General features: G+C 43.8%; 1 pseudogene; it reads left to right on the plus strand.

Annotated features, from left to right (window-relative positions):
- Positions 1–671: 671 nt before the first annotated feature.
- LOC111960983 (membrane-bound transcription factor site-1 protease-like) lies at positions 672–13,713 on the plus strand (annotated as a pseudogene).
- Positions 13,714–16,903: the final 3,190 nt, after the last annotated feature.

The raw sequence follows: 16,903 nt of genomic DNA on the forward strand, positions 1-16,903 counted from the left end.
CACAAACTCTTGCGTCTTTCACAGCAAAGAAAGACCGGGCTAGGGGGAGAGAGATGGGAAGGTCACAGCCAGGCATAGGTAGGCATATCGGCCACAAGGTAGACAGTCAGAACCTTGCATCGGTAATCAAAAATAGTTAGTCTATCGCAATGCTGTATTTCGCAATTTCTGGTATTTTAATGACTTGCTTCCATCTCCACTCAGCCCTGCTTTTCTTGTTTTAACTGATCCACATACTTTACGCTTTGTCATATGGACTGTYCCCATATCCCACATGTGTGTCAAGTCGTATAGCTGCCCTCCGGTCATGTTTTTCTGTGTTTGATCACCCCCCCAAGTCTTTCCCCCTGGTAAACTCACCATGTTATTGTCCCTCRCTTGAAACCGTGCCATGAAACTGTTTGATCTCACATGTCCACTCACCAAACTGCTCCCATACACACAGACTCCTTTCAGTCAGAGGTAAATTGGTGCTTATTTTATCTCTGCTACACAGTAGCTTTAGTTTGGTCAGTGTGCTTTTGTTTCAGTGCTCCAGGCAGTTTCAGTGCTCTGTTCTGTCACTGTGTTTGGACGTGTTAGACGTTTAGCAGGGATCATATATCATGCAGCTCCAGAGCACTGTGTGTGCCCGGGGGTTGGTAGAAACTCCTCTCAGGACCTGGGTTGGAATGAGAGTGCTGTGTCTGGGCACATTGGAGCCCCCTCCACCCCAGAGCCCTAAATGGTCGTCCTCCTCCCACCACCTAGTCTGCATCTGTAGTGCAGGAATCACTCACCACCACAATGACCATGCTGCACTACAAACCAACACCAGTACCACTAACTGCCACCAATTTAAACATGATTTAATTGAAAGGGGACATTTAAAATGAACTTGATGAAAGAGGAGTGCACTTAAAATCACAGTGCTCTCCTTGCGTGATGCGAGTTGATGAACCATTTCATAGTTTTCAGTGATGTTTTATTCCATTGATATTAATCAGACTAAAGTTATCTCCACAGGTTGACCTCCTGGATCCATTTAGAGATGGTAATACTTATGAGCAGGCAGTGGCGGTATCATCATCTGTTGGAGTGACTAGGAGAATAGAGTGTAAAATAATTACACTTCATAGTGGAGACATCAGCAGCTCTGTCAGTGTCWCTGAAGACTGTTACTGCAATAGGGCCATTTCACATGATTAGGTCAGTGGTGCTTGTTAGTCACCCACCACCATCTCCTATATCTTGTCTCTGAATATTGTAATGGTCTGGTCACAGAGTGCTGTTTCATTTGGAACCCAGTCAAGTTCAATGAGCTCATGTATTCTTCATGATTAACTCAATTCAGTAGCTCGTTAACATGCAGATTATTTTAAATGAGAACGAAAGAGGTTACTTCACTGTATGCAGAATAGAGAGATTTCATATYACATTGGGGAGCTATGAATTTCTCTCAATATTGTGCGCACACTACCAATGTATGACTGAATGTTTGTTTTTCACTCCTGGCTATTTCAGCAACGATTGTTCTTGACCTTTTCCTCTCTTGTCATCTCTGCCCGTCAGCGCCGGACCCCGGGGAACCCTGCAATAACGACACCCGCTGGACCCAGAAGTGGCAGTCGTCCCGGCTGCTGCGTCGGACTAGYCTGTCTCTGGCCCCGGGCTTCTGGCATGCCACGGGCCGCCACTCCAGCCGGAGGCTACTGAGAGCCATCCCCCGACACGTGGCCCAGGCTGATGTCCTCTGGCAGATGGGACACACCGGTGAGGACAGACAGCAGGGGGCACTGTGTCTGTCTGGTTAATAACAGGTTGTGTGTAAACAGTTGAATGGGTGTGTTTGTGGTCGTTTACATTAACGTGTCTTGTGTACATGTTGTAGTTTGTGTACATTTATTTGCTGGTTTATTCTAACTGTCCGTATTCTCTGTGTAGATTCCGAAGTGAMGGTGGCTGTTTTTGACACAGGACTCATCGAAAAACATCCACATTTTMAAAAYGTGAAGGAGAGAACCAACTGGACCAATGAAAAGACACTTGATRATGGTAGGATCATGGGTACTAAGTGAACCCTCTCCTCTCCTTGTGCTTTAGTAATGTGATCTGTTTCTGTGCTGTGGCCATTGACACTACGTTTGGTCTCGTCCTTCTCTCTCCAGGGCTGGGACATGGTACTTTTGTGGCAGGGGTCATTGCCAGCATGCGAGAGTGCCAGGGCTTTGCCCCTGACTCTGAGTTTCACATGTTCAGAGTGTTCACCAACAATCAGGTCTCCTACACCTCTTGGTTCCTGGATGCCTTTAACTATGCCATTCTGAAGAAGATTGATGTCTTAAACCTCAGCATCGGCGGTCCAGACTTCATGGACCACCCCTTTGTTGATAAGGTGAATAATAAAGAATCCCAAAAGCATTTAAACTGATTTACTTTCCTAAAAGTTTATTTTGCTGAAAATGTGTGTTTGTGTGTGCCAGGTTTGGGAGCTGACTGCTAACAGAGTGATCATGGTCTCTGCCATTGGGAACGATGGACCACTATATGGGTGTGTTCTCACACCTAGAGGAGGTGTGGTGGTCAAAAGGGCGTAGCATTGATTATTACAAGATACAGATTAGTTTAAAGGAAAGCCAAGATGTAATTATTATTTTACATACATTTTCAATTCCATACGTATCCTAGCACCCTGAACAATCCAGCGGATCAGATGGATGTGATTGGGGTCGGTGGGATAGATTTTGAGGACAACATTGCCAGGTTCTCCTCGCGGGGGATGACTACATGGGTACGTCTCACTCACAGCATAACCTCTCAAATGTCTATCTGTGTACTCTTACCTTTCATAGTAATAGTAAACTGAACTCTGTTCCCCAGCCTACCTATTATCAGTTCCACACTAGACATCTAACCCTGCGTCTCTGACACTCAGCCATAAGAAAACACTGAGATAGAGTAATTGGATGTGTTCAGACCGTATGGCAGCATATGGCACTCCCTAACCTTTTTTTTGTGGGACATATAAATGAGGAATGCAAACATTGTCATATCTCAGTTTACTTACGGCGCTGCCTACTCCTGATCATTCGTTTTTCAAATAATATGAGCAAAAAATATTTTGCTTTGTCTGGGACGCTAAACCAAACAAGATAAAGCGTGCCCATCTATATAATGAATATGAACTGGGTGGGTTAAGATTATTAAATATAAAAAGCACTAAACCTTAATATTAAAGTTTMACTTATACAAAAGTTTTAAATGAAGCCTAAATGGTTCTCAAGTAGATTACTAAGAAAAGCTCATCCATTGTTTACAAATTGCCTTCATGCCTTTGTGCAGATTGCTATGTCTCATTTTCGATTAATTGAAAATTAAACCTTTTTCAAACAAGCATTGCAGAGCTGGTTTCAATTTCATCCCCCTGAAAAGATAGAACAAATATTACAACAAATGTTTGGTTGAACTCAAATGTGCTGGTTGATAAAAGAGCTCTATTTATGGAAAATATGTTTTAAAAGCTATTTATAAAAAATAAAAAAATAAAAAAGATATTGTAAATTGGGATGGGGAGTTATGTCTTTCATGGAGTTAACAGAATTGTATGGGATGGTCTGCTTAAGATTACAACCAATTGATGACAGCATTACCTAGAAGGRAACTGGTCTGCCCAATATAAAGGATCAAAACTGGCAGAGGAATAAAAATAGGAAAGTATACCAGTTTCATTTGAGGACCAGGATGTTGACAGCTGTGCCATACAGATTGCGAAATAGTTGGGAAGAGATTTTTGATGTAGATATTCCATGATACAGGATGTATGAGTTGATGTATAAAACAACGTAAGATTCAAGACTGTGCTTTTCAGCTAAAATGATTGTACAGAATTCTTGCTACCAACAAAATGTTGAACATTTGGGGCATATCATCGCAGCTCKGCAGATTTTGTTGTGAGGATACAGAATCAATAGATTTGTTATGGTCTTGCCCTCAGGTAGACTGTTTCTGGTCTGTATTGGTAATTGACCCTAGAAATAGCTTTGTTGTGAGATCTGGAGAGACCTGGTCAGTCAAATACCAATATACTAATACTCTATTTAATTTTACTCCTTTTTTCTCCCCAATTTCGTGATATCCAATTGGTAGTTAGTCTTGTCCCATTGCTGCAGCTCCCGCACGGACTCGGGAGAGGTGAAGGTCGAAAGCCAGGCGTCCTCCGAAACACAACCCTACCAAGCTGCACTGCTTCTTGACACAGTGCTCACTTAACCCAGAAGCCAGCCGTAGCCGAGGAAACACCGTACAACTGGTGACCGAGTTCAGCGTGCATGCGCCTGGCCCGCTAAAAGGAGTCGCTAGAGCGTGATGGGACAAGGACATCCCGGTCGGCCAAACCCTCCCCTAACCCGGATGACGCTGGGCCAATTGTGCACTGCCTCATGGGTYTCCCAGGCACGGCCAGCTGTGACACAGCCTGGGATCGAACCCGGGTCTGCAGTAACTTAGACTGCTGCGGTCTAAGTAAAAGTATTTATCTTCAACTCGCAATCTGTGGATACTATTCAATAGATTCAAATTGTATGTTAAACATCACAGCATAGTTGAAAGATGTATGAAAATCTGAAGAGGGTGGCCAGCAGAGATTGGTGGGATGGGCTGAGGGAAGCTGAGGGTTGGGATGTGGATTTGGAGACAAGTGGGAGTGGAGTTAGAATGACGGTCAAAGATAAGTAAAAAAAAAAAAATGTATGAAAAAAAAGAAGTTTGAATGACACTAATCTAATGCCTGTTTGCCTGAGGCTGATGCCGCGCAAGTGTTTGTACGCGTGTACACATGCATTCAAACGTGCACATATGGAGAATGGAATTATTTTAATTTTATTATGATTTTGTTTTCGGGGGGGTCTCAGATGGTTGAGGGGCAGCTCTCAGGGAACTGTGGGGGGGATCTTGGAGGGCTGGTGGCCTGGCGGTTGGGAGCTTGAGGAAGGTTTTTGACCTTGTGGGAGATTTGTTGACGTGCCCTTAAGCAGGGCGTTGCTTCTGTGGGTCGCTCTGGATGGGAGTCTGTTAGATGACTTAATGTAAATGTTGAGCGGCTTCGCTGCAAGTGTCTCTTTCTCCCATGTTCTCTCTTTCCCCTATACTCTTTATTCAACATGATTCTCTCTGCCTGCTGTTTTAGGAGCTGCCTGGGGGGTATGGCAGAGTGAAGCCTGACATTGTGACCTATGGCTCTGGGGTGAGGGGCTCAGGGATGAAGGAGGGCTGCCGCTATCTCTCAGGAACCAGCGTAGCATCACCTGTGGTGGCAGGCGCTGTGACCCCACTGGTGAGGTGAGTTCTCACAATCTGTACCTTAACAGGTGAATTTATGTTTGTGTGTGTGTGTGTGTGTGTGAAAAAGTCTGTCTCTTGTTCCTTGCCTGGCTGTCTACACTTCTTTTCCCCTGGCCCCTCCCTCCCTCCCTCCCGCATGCTCTTAGCACTCCCCCACTTTCTCCACAACTCACTCACTCACACATACACAATATATTATTCATGGTCAGACTTTGCTTTGTGAGAGATGTTGCTGCTTTTTATCTGTGAGCAGAATAACTTCAGAACATACTCTAACAAGAAGTGGCTGCTGCATTACCTACCAGAGGCATTATTCGTTTCTACTGAAATGCTGATACATGGCTAATGGTGAACATTCTTCTATAGTCTGCCAGCAGTTCACTCAATTTATTTGGTTCAATAATTACCATTACAACACATCTCAATGGGTTGTCATACATCTTGTCTGTAAACATTATGCTACAGTCTGGTGTATAGGCATAGTAGCATTAAAGCATTTGATTGATAAGTTAGTCTACTTGTTCTGCAGGAGACACCTTACTCAGCAGTATTTCTTTAAGAGACCATGAACACCTCATTCGCAGTGTTAGTGACAGACTAAGAGTTATCGGCTGAATTGAAACAATTGATTTCAGGTTCAAGATGCAGTTACAATTTAACAGAAAGACTGTGTCTGTGTAAGTGGTCTGATGATGCTGTTTTTTCCTGTGGACCCTTTGGGATAAATGAAATCGATAGWTATCCTTCACTTCAAAACAACAAGAACACAGACATTTAACAGAATCAATCTACTTTCCATCCAGGGAAAGAGCTGACACACTTTCACCTTTATCTCCACTTCCATTTGTCTCTTAAGATCCAGACTGAGTTTAATTCTCACATCTCTTACAAATGGGTTTATTGCACCTAAATCTCCGTCTCGCAGTCTGTCTGTTTCTAAAACCTCATCCCWCTCTTTCTCATCTGTTGAGTCCGATGGAAGCTCTGCTTTTTATTCCTCATCTTTATTGATCATTGAAACATAATGCAAAGTTAATGTAATAGTTGTTAACCCAGCTGTGTCTCTCCTACAGCACGGTGTTGARCAGAGAGCTGGTGAACCCAGCCAGTATGAAGCAGGCTCTGATCGCCTCAGCACTGAGGCTCCCTGGAGTCAACATGTTTGTACAGGGCCACGGAAAACTGGACCTCATCAGAGCCTACCAGATCCTCAACAGCTACAAACCCCAGGCCAGGTACTGCACACACTCCACACRCTCATCATACACTTTGTTTTACATAGTATTCACTTTGTTATATGTTCACTCTTAACTACTTGAAAGGTTCTAGCAATGTCCAGCGGTCCTCTTTCATAACTCTGACCTGATCATGTTGATTTGATCCTGTTTGTCTTTAGTCTCAGTCCCAGCTACATCGACCTGACTGAGTGTCCCTACATGTGGCCTTACTGCTCCCAGCCCATCTACTACGGTGGYWTGCCCACCATCGTCAACGTCACCATCCTCAATGGCATGGGTGTGACGGGCAGGATTTTGGACAAGGTACTTTTGTATTGAAGGCTTTAGGTCTCATGTCAAAACATAAATAATATAAATTGATCTGACATGCTGTGTTTATTTATTTTTTGTGTGTCATCCTCCCGTTTGTTGACATTTTCCTTTCTTGTGCTCTCCAGCCCATCTGGCAGCCTTACCTATCACAGAATGGTGACCACATTGATGTGGCAGTCTCCTATTCGCCAGTCCTCTGACCCTGGGCTGGATACCTGGCAGTCTCCATCTCTGTCGCCAAGAAATCTGCATCATGGGAGGGGATTGCCCAGGGTCATGTGATGGTGACCGTGTCTTCGCCTGTTGGGAATAATGTGAGTAATAACCAGGATATGTTTCGCGTAGTTACCATATCTCACCATTCACTTTTATGTTATTTCTGTAATCTCATACTGCCATTCTCTAATGTAGATTTATAACCAGAGAGCACAATATTTAGATACTACTGTTAGGRTWAGAGTTAGCAAGCTACCTACTAGCAAAGTAGCTTGCTGTATCCTGGGTCAATGGTTCAATGTTCTGACCCTCGTTGTTTAATTCCTCAGTCTGAGGTGGATGGGGAGATGACCTCTACGGTTAAATTGCCAGTCAAGGTGAAGATAGTGCCCACTCCTCTTYGTAGTAAGAGGGTTCTGTGGGACCARTACCACAACCTGCGCTATCCGCCTGGCTACTTCCCTCGAGAGAACCTGCGCATGAAGAATGACCCACTGGACTGGTGAGTTCTTTGGGCAACTATTTAGCTCTGTATCACTGTTTAGTTTTAAGAGAAGATTAGGCTGTTTGGGATCATTGCAGTGCAACTCTTAAAACGTGCCTATAGAGGGTGCCATATAAGAGCAAGCCAGACCTTTTACCCCTTTACAATCATTGCTTTTTTTTGTGATTGGTGTCTTGATATTGGCTTTGTCTGAATAATTTGTAGGAATGGAGATCACATTCACACCAACTTCAGGGATATGTACCAGCACCTGAGGAGTATGGGTTATTTTGTGGAGGTTCTGGGTGCACCCATCACCTGCTTTGATGCTAATCAATATGGTGAGAATATGTTTGCTATCTTTGTCAGTTGACTGTGATCTAACATATTTTAGAGCGGGATATGGGGGAGCAGCACATGAATGAATGGCTTATCATGCTGTCATTGCTTACAGCAATAGTTCCAGTGCCTACGCATGCATAGCAGAGCATGTTTTTCTGTATCTGGTCTCGGGCTGACATTTCCTGTGTGTGTTTAGGGACATTGATGGTGGACAGTGAAGAGGAGTACTTTCCAGAGGAGATATCAATGTCTCGCCACAGCTTGGTTAAGGGACTGTCTCTCATCGTCTTCAGTGACTGGTACAACATTTCTGTCATGAGGAAGGTCAAGTTCTACGATGAAAACACCAGGTAGGTATTATAACACCACTTTGTATCTTCTCTGAATCTCTCTCCTATAGTCCTCATTAAAACATCAAAGGACAGACAGGGCATCAAGCCTCAGCATAGCCTGTGTCAATAGGGGATGGCGGTAGCTTCGAGGTTAGAGTGGGACATCAACCAGAGGGTTGCCGGTTCGAWTGCCAGTGCTGATGGGGTGTAAAATCAGGCGCGAGAAAGCCGTCAATCTCAGGAGTCACCTACTGCCGAGGAACTAAACCAGGCRTCCATTTCCTTAATGCACACAGTTTTTGCTTAATAAAAATGTTAGACTACCACACTTTGTGATTTAGTAGGACCAGTATAAACATAAGAAATCCATCGCAGATCTGACTTGCAAAGACTAGGCTGCCTTATCATATACCCCAGATTTCTCGCTTCAGAGCTATGTCTATGGTAACCTCAAACAATTAATTTAGACGCWGCGTTTATTTGAAACAGGCGTTTATTTGCTGAAATGTGTGCCGATGCCCAGCATATTAGCATAGACATGACATCAGTCAAAACAAGACATGGTATCAATAACGAGACGAGCTGAAATGAGCCATCTACGATTCCCCCAATGGCAGCTTCTTGTCATTGTTGCTAGCTATCTGACCATCCAGAATCATAGCAACACACTGCCCCATCGATGTGTGCACATCGTTTGTGACGTCAGCCAACCCATCTGTTTTAGAATTGGCCTTTCATTTGTATCCCCTCTCATGGGTTGAATATGTTCTCCTCAGGCAATGGTGGATGCCAGACACAGGGGGCGCCAACGTGCCAGCTCTGAATGATCTGATCTCTGTATGGGCGATGGCCTTCAGTGATGGGCTCTGAGGGAGACTTCACCATGGCAGACCATGACAGTAAGAACACACACGCGCTCACACACCCTCATTCACTCGCTGTGCCACTCATTTGTGTGTAAATCTAGAAAATGAATCAAGGTTAGATGGATTAATAAATGTTATATTATTTAGTGTAATGTTTAAACTCGTCTGTCTCCTCAGTGTACTATGCATCAGGCTGCAGTATTGCAAAGTTTCCAGAAGATGGGATTGTGATTTCCAAGACCCTAAAGGATCAAGGTATTGCAAACACCCACTTCCACCTGACAGCTGTTACCATGGAGATGTTGCTGTATATTCTCATRTTTCTCTCCTTGTCTTTCTCACATATTCACCCCCCCTCTTTCTTTTTCTTCCTAAGGGCTGGAGGTCTTGAAGCAGGAGACTGYGATTGTGGAGGGTGTTCCCATACTGGGAATGTACCAAACACTGTCTGAAGGGGGAGGTCGGATAGCCCTTTACGGAGACTCACTGTATAGATGACAGTCACAGGCAGAAAGGTAGAGACCCCACCTGCATTTTCAGATATCTAAAACCATATCTGAGAAACTGTCAGTTAAGTTTAAATCATTACATTTTCAATATCTTAAATGATCAGTTGGTGTGGTTTTGACCGTTGTGTGTGTGTGTCCCATAGATTGTTTCTGGCTACTGGATGCTCTCCTGCAGCTTGACACCTCCCAGTCTCACCCACTCCAAGAGCAGGGTGGCTCCTCCTGCTAGCTCCGACCGCCCCCTGCCAGAGAGACTGGAGGGTAAGAGAAAGCCTTCAAACATATCCAGCTCAGCACTTGTTTCAGCTTTACACACTTAGTAGCTATCCTCCTCCAGGTAATCATTTATATCGGTATTCAAGGGTATTGGAGGCTCACCTGGGAGACCCAAAGCCACGCCCACTCCCTGCCTTCCCTCACCTGTCATGGTCCAAGCCACAGCCACTTAACGAAACGGCACCCAGGTGTGTGCCGATTCTCTAAGCCATGTAACAATGTCCCTACCCCCTGAAGTGTTATTCCTTTGTTCATTTCCATCTCCTRCATTTCCTTTCATTTTCTATCAAACATATGGGGAGATTATTTTGAATACACTCAACTGTTAATCTCCATATTGATAAGTAAGTGTCGTAATGTGCATCCATGCCTTTGTTACACAGTAACCTATGGAAGCACCAGAAGCTGCTATCTATTGACATGGACAAAGTGGTGCTGCCCAACATCAGAAACTACAGACCTCAGGTCCGGCCTCTGTCTCCTGGGGAGAGTGGAGCCTGGGACATCCCTGGAGGTGAGAATACATACCGAGTAGCATTATCACCTGCTCAACAGCACATGTTTCAGAGGTACTGTGTTCTGAGTCCRTTTGTAAAATGCACACAAACTGTTTGAATATCTAAGAGATCTGTTTTTTTTTGTCTAGTCATTGTCCATTTTGACAATGCTAATATGTGCTGCTTCCTGACACCCATGTCATCTCCCCAGATATAATGCCAGGACGCTACAACCAGAAGTGGGCCAGACCATCCCCATGTTTGCCTTCCTGGGAGCCATGGTTGTGCTGTCCTTCTTTGTGGTGCAGCTCACCAAATCCAAAAGCAAGCCCAAACGATGGAAACCCAGAGTCAAACGTCCAACTTACTTTCAGCAGCAACAACTGGCACCAACACCACAGACTATTATGCCAAAGTACACAAGGCCCTGAACTTTGGAAGACTATGCTGAGACCGTGTGTGCTTCTGCCTTTGAGTTGTGGCTGTTGGATGAAGGTTCATAGGCAGGTTGTTTGTCTTTGAAATATGCAGCCTACAAACGCAGTCAATRTTTTCCACAGGATCTTGCCTCCACTCTTCAAAGGAGCTTTTCTTTCCACTGACCAAATGGAGTTTGATTGAAATGTCTGTCCACTTTTTGTATTTATTGAATCTGCATCGTCCCCCGATTGGCCTCATCTTCCCTGTGTTCTTTTAAAGTCAGATTAACTGATGTACTGATATCCTTATTTAGTACTTTTTGTTCAGGCGATTATGGGTTGCTTAATTGTTTGTCTTGTTTGTTTTTATATAATGAGCTCTGGTGAGGCATTCTAATATCCATCATGATTTAACTGTTAATGGAGTAGCATTGGCAAACTTTTCAAATTAATTATGAAGTGTAAGCCTTGGGTCCCTTGTTTATTTTTGTAATGTTTGACATTCAGAAAATTAACAGTTGGGAAATCTGTGTTAAAGTATGTTGATAAAAGCTACGACATGCAAAACCTTAATCTAAATGTATGATTTCAAAAGTGTTCTAATGTCGAAGATGACCCACATCTCTCATCTATATACTGCCCCATCCCAAATGGCATGGGAATGATAGGCAGCATCTGAATTGATGAAATATTGTTTATCTTTCCCATTCATTTGGCATTGAGCCATGTAGCTGGGTGCCTCGATAGCTCTACACAACAGATGGACATGGACCCATCTTCACAATAAACCACTTGAGGCCTGAAAGTGGTTTAAGTGTGCTATCAACATATTTGTGGCAACTGAAGATCAGTTTCAACAACAGCATCTGAAATGTAATCTTCAGCTAAAACAAGATGAATGGCCTTGTCATGATCTGTCAGCATGAGTGAGTGGTTTACAATCCCTCTTGGTAAAATAGCTGTCTTCCTAAGTGGCTACATTCTTGATCAATGATCAAATATTTTACCTCAAAGTAAGTCATGGTCAAACAGTTTTCTAAGGACATCTCTTGCATTCATGTACTTTGGTGTTTGAAACTGTCCCACACAGTGTAATTGTTATATATGAAAAGAGTTGGGATTTTCTACAGAACTGCATTTTTATAAGTGGTTCACATATCAGAATAACCTCGGTGGTGTAATCCCATACCAGAGATGCTGAAGGTCCCCATCCCACTATAGCCTGCCTGAAATTCCATCAGAGCTGTCTGAGGATCAGTTGCCTTGGTTGTGAAGTAGACTAATTCCATTAAAGGTGATGGGGGCCGGGCGGTCCTGCTAAATCCCCAGCTTGATCCACTTTTAATGGGGGAGAATAGCCTGTGAAAATGTCACTGGTCCCTCTCGGATGACAGCCCACAATGGATGCTAATTACCTGGAGAACATGGGAACTGACCCTGTGATCTGTGGTTGAATGGATTTTAAAAACTCTTGTGGCGTGAAATCACATGCCCTCTTTTCCCTTGGAAGGTTCCCAGCAGCCAGGAAAAGTAGCYAACGATTTCTCCTGCTGACATCTCCGAATATGACAGCCAGCAAATTCATACCTACAGGCTTCACCACCACAGACCTGAAGGGTATTCTATGATTGAAGCTAGATATACTCCGGGTTTTCTAAAGCTAGCCAGCTTCAGTTATCTTCACATTCCAGCTCAGGTTTCATCTGTTCTATGACGGTGGGTATTGCTCGTACGACTGCCGCTAACTCTAGCAAGCTTGTAACTGTGCTTGCATGTCGAACGCCAAACTCTTCATTGAGACCATRCTTACACAACCCAGGGGCAAGGCAGTGCCACATTTTCATTATTGCCAAAATGAAAAATKATCTTGCAAATTCAGCAGRCTATGGTGTGAAAAAGGCTATTAGAAGTGCTGCAATTTAACCTTRCTTGAGTTGGCGGCAGCTGCATGATCAATATCCACCTTCGTAGTATGGATGAAGCTTGAACGTGAAGCTAACTGAAGCTTGCTAAATKTATAAAAGCTTGAGTAGATCTAGCTTCAATCGTAATATACCCCTCTGGTTGGCAGGGACCTCGGCCCTAGTGATGTACTAGGCCATCCGCTCTCCGTACCACCCTCTGTATCGCTTTGCAGTCATGAGCAGTGCAGTTGCCATACCAAGCAGTCAAGATGCTCTCAATGATGCAGCTGTAGAACTTTGAGGATCTGAGGGCCCATCCCAAATCTTTTCAGCCTCCTGAGGGGGAAGAGACACTGTCGTGCACTCTTCAAGGGTGTGTGGATCATGTTAAGTCCTTAGTGATGACCATGTTAATTAAGTCCTTATGATATATATACCCACTTATAAATGCCTCACGTGTTATGTCAATGTTTTTAAACAACCTAAATGTATACTGTATAGCCTCAAGACATGGTTAAAATTATACATTTGATATCATGGATGGTCAGTGCTTGCATCCATAGCTATAAATTTGAGTGGTTACATTTCTCTAGCCCCAAGGGTGCTTTGTTATAGTTTCAATTTAGGATTCTAGTTTAGTAATTAATATTGGGCACTAACAGTGTTTGTACATGTGGTAATTCATAAAGGCAAAGATGATGTATTATATTGACAAGATAGTCCAGTGACTGCTCTAACAATGGAAATACAGTACATGTCCTCAAAGATGGAAGGCAGGTGGGAGAGGGCAGATACAGTTGTGAACAACAGGCACAACTCTGATATAAAAGTCATTTTTCTTCAGATTTGCCAAAATGCCACGTCCATCCACTTATACCAATGCATTCGTAACAATCTAACCATTACAAAACGTATATTACCTCATAAGCCTCACATAGCAAATGATCAATTACATTTTTTTTGACTGGCTGACCAAATKAAACTCTCATTGACCTCTGACCTGGTCTATGTACGTTTTGTTATTTTGATTTCCAAGTCAAAACGGAGATTGGAAAAACAAAAAATGGCCTGATTACTGGCTACAGTCATGCTAGCTGGTAGTGAAGCTGCCTGGCCAGAGCTACCTGCTGCAGAAAGGTCAGATTTATCCATGACTTTCTGTAGCTAACTTACAGTAGCTAGCTCTTCTGCCAGGTGATGGTGTTTATTGACTGAGTAATAATGAACAGCAGGTAAATATTTACAGAAACTATCTAGCACTTTGCATAGCTAACTTAGCTATTGCTTACACATACAACAATATCCAATTAAACTACAGTCAGTGCTGATGTGTGTGTGTGTGTGTGTGCGCGCGCTGAGTGTTCCTGCAGGAGAAAACCACAGTACGGCATCTGAGCTGAACATCATGAACTTCATGTAGTTACATCAGCCTGATGTAGTTACATCAGTAAGTTAAAATCAGCCTTKTTATTGTTATGGGTATACTTCACCAAAATCCTTTCCTGTTCACTGTAAGGCAGATGTAGGCTATACTTCTCTGAATGTATACAGGTGTAGGATCTGTAATTTGATCACCCTGTTGTTGCTGGACATTTCCTCCACTTTAAAATGTAAGACTTGATTTCCCCTAACAAAAAATGTATCAAACTTTACAAAAATATATAATTATAATCCACACAATAAACTGTTCCTGCAGGATTATTTTCCTGCTGTGAGAAAATGTTCAAATTAAGATCCATCTGTGTGTGTGTGTGTGTGTGTGTGTGTGTTGATCAATGAAATGAAACCAGTTTAATATTATTTGTGTACTAATTCCCCCCCACACACACAATCCCTACTCTCAAATAAATATATATTACACACATACACAGTGGCCAGTTTTTATTAGGTACACCTATCTATAGTAGTATCGGGTTGGACCCCCCTTTGCCTCTAGAACAGCCTGAATTTTTGGGGGCATAGATTCTACAAGGTATGGCGTTCAAACATTGTTCAATTGGTATTAATGGACCTAACGTGTGCCAGGAAAGCATTCCCTACACCATTACACCACCAGCCTGTACTGTTGACACCAGGCAGGATGGGGCCATGGACTCATCCTTACTCTGCCATCAGCATGGAACCGAGATTTGTTTTAGGTGATTTTTTTCTTCCACTCCTCAACTGTCCAGTGTTGGTGATTGCGTGCCCACTGGAGCCACTTATTCTTGTTTTTAGATAAATCAAATTTTACTGGTCACATACACATGGTTAGCAGATGTGAGTGCAGTGAAATGTTTGTGCTTCTAGTTCCGACAGTGCAGTAATATCTAACAAGTAATCTAACAATTCCACAACAACTACATAGTACACACAAATATAAGAAGTAATCTAACAATTCCAAAACAACTACCTAGTACACACGAATCTAAAGAGATGGAATAAGAAAATGTACATATAAATATATGGATGAGCGATGACCGAGCGGCATAGACAAGATGCAATAGATGGTATAAAATACCGTATATATATATATATATATATGAGATGTACATACATGAGACATGTAAACATTATTAAAGTGGCATTATTTAAAGTGACTAGTGATCCATTTATTAAAGTGGCCAATGATTCAAATCTGTATGTAGGCAGCAGCCTCTCTGTCTGATGTCCTTGAGATATAAGCTGTTTTTCAGTCTCTCGGTCCCAGCTTTGATGCACCTGTACTGACCTCGCCTTCTGGATGGTAGCGGGGTGAACAGGCAGTGGCTCAGGTGGTTGTTGCCCTTGATTAGGGATGGAATAAGAATTTGTACATATAAATATATATAAAGATATCCCTCTAGTGGTGTGGGGGCTGCACTTTGGCAAAGTGGGTGGGGTTATATCCTTCCTGTTTGGCCCTGTCCGGGGGTATCGTCGGATGGGGCCACAGTGTCTCCCGACCACTCCGGTCTCAGCCTCCAGTGTTTATGCTGCAGTAGTTTGTGTCGGGGGGCTAGGGTCAGTCTGTTATATCTGGAGTACTTCTCCTGTCTTATCCGGTGTCCTGTGTGAATTTAAGTGTATTTTATCTCTCTCTCTCTCTCAGCAGCCCCCCCCACCTCACCTGGCCTGATGACTCCTTGCTCTCCCCAGTCCACCTGGCCGTGCTGCTGCTCCAGTTTCAACTGTTCTGTCTGCAGCTATGGAATCCTGACCTGTTCACCGGACGTGCTACCTGTCCCAGACCTGCTGTTTTCAACTCTCTAGACAGCAGGAGCGGTAGAGATACTCTGAATGCTTGGCTATGAAAATCCAACTGACATTTACTCCTGAGGTGCTGACCTGTTGCACCCTCGACATCCACTGTGATTATTATTATTTGACCCTGCTGGTCAGGCCTCCTGGCTGCGCCATCCTAACAGCACTACATCGTTCGAAAGTTGCAAGCATGACACAACAGTGCTGTCAATGGCATTACCCTATACAATGACGAACAGCCTACAGGTGAGGGAGATGGACGAAAACCTCACTTCAAGTCCGTCAAAAAAAAACAAAAGGTGGATGATCTTGATCTTCGATGAAACAGCACCGAGTGCGATGCCACCCCTATTCCACATCGAACTAGGAGATAGCATGTGCACGGCTTGAAAACTGAAAGTTCCTCTGCGTACACGTCACCGGACCCAAACGCTGAAATGGCCCACACGATACAGACAGTCGTGGTGAAGTAAGGGCGCAATTCAGTGGCACAAACTTTACAGACGCACACATCTGATGAGCATCCTGGTCGGTGCTGTATCCACCGCCTGGTATGCAACTGCATCCCGCGCCTCAAACCGCAAGGCTCTCCAGAAGGGTGTAGTGGTCTGCACAACGCATCAGGCGCCGCGGGCAAACTGTACCTGCCCTCCAGGGTTACACGTACAGCACCCAAGTTGCATGGCGCATCACAGGAAGGCCAAAAACAGATAATCAAATCAAATCTATTATACAAAGCCCTTCAACTGATATCAACTGATATCTCAAAGTGCTGTACAGAAAACCAGCCGCCTAAACCCCAAACAGCAAGCAATGCAGGTGTAGAAGCACGGTGGCTAGGAAAACTCCAGAGAAGAAAACCTAGAGAGGAACCAGGCTATGGGGGTGGCCAGTCCTCTTCTGGCTGTGCCAGGTGGAGATTATAACAAGAACATGGCCAAGATGTTCAAAGTGCTTTCATCAAAGG

This window comes from Salvelinus sp. IW2-2015, linkage group LG4q.1:29 (assembly GCF_002910315.2).
Source record: "Salvelinus sp. IW2-2015 linkage group LG4q.1:29, ASM291031v2, whole genome shotgun sequence".
In the NCBI taxonomy this organism is placed as follows: Eukaryota; Metazoa; Chordata; class Actinopteri; order Salmoniformes; family Salmonidae; genus Salvelinus; species Salvelinus sp. IW2-2015.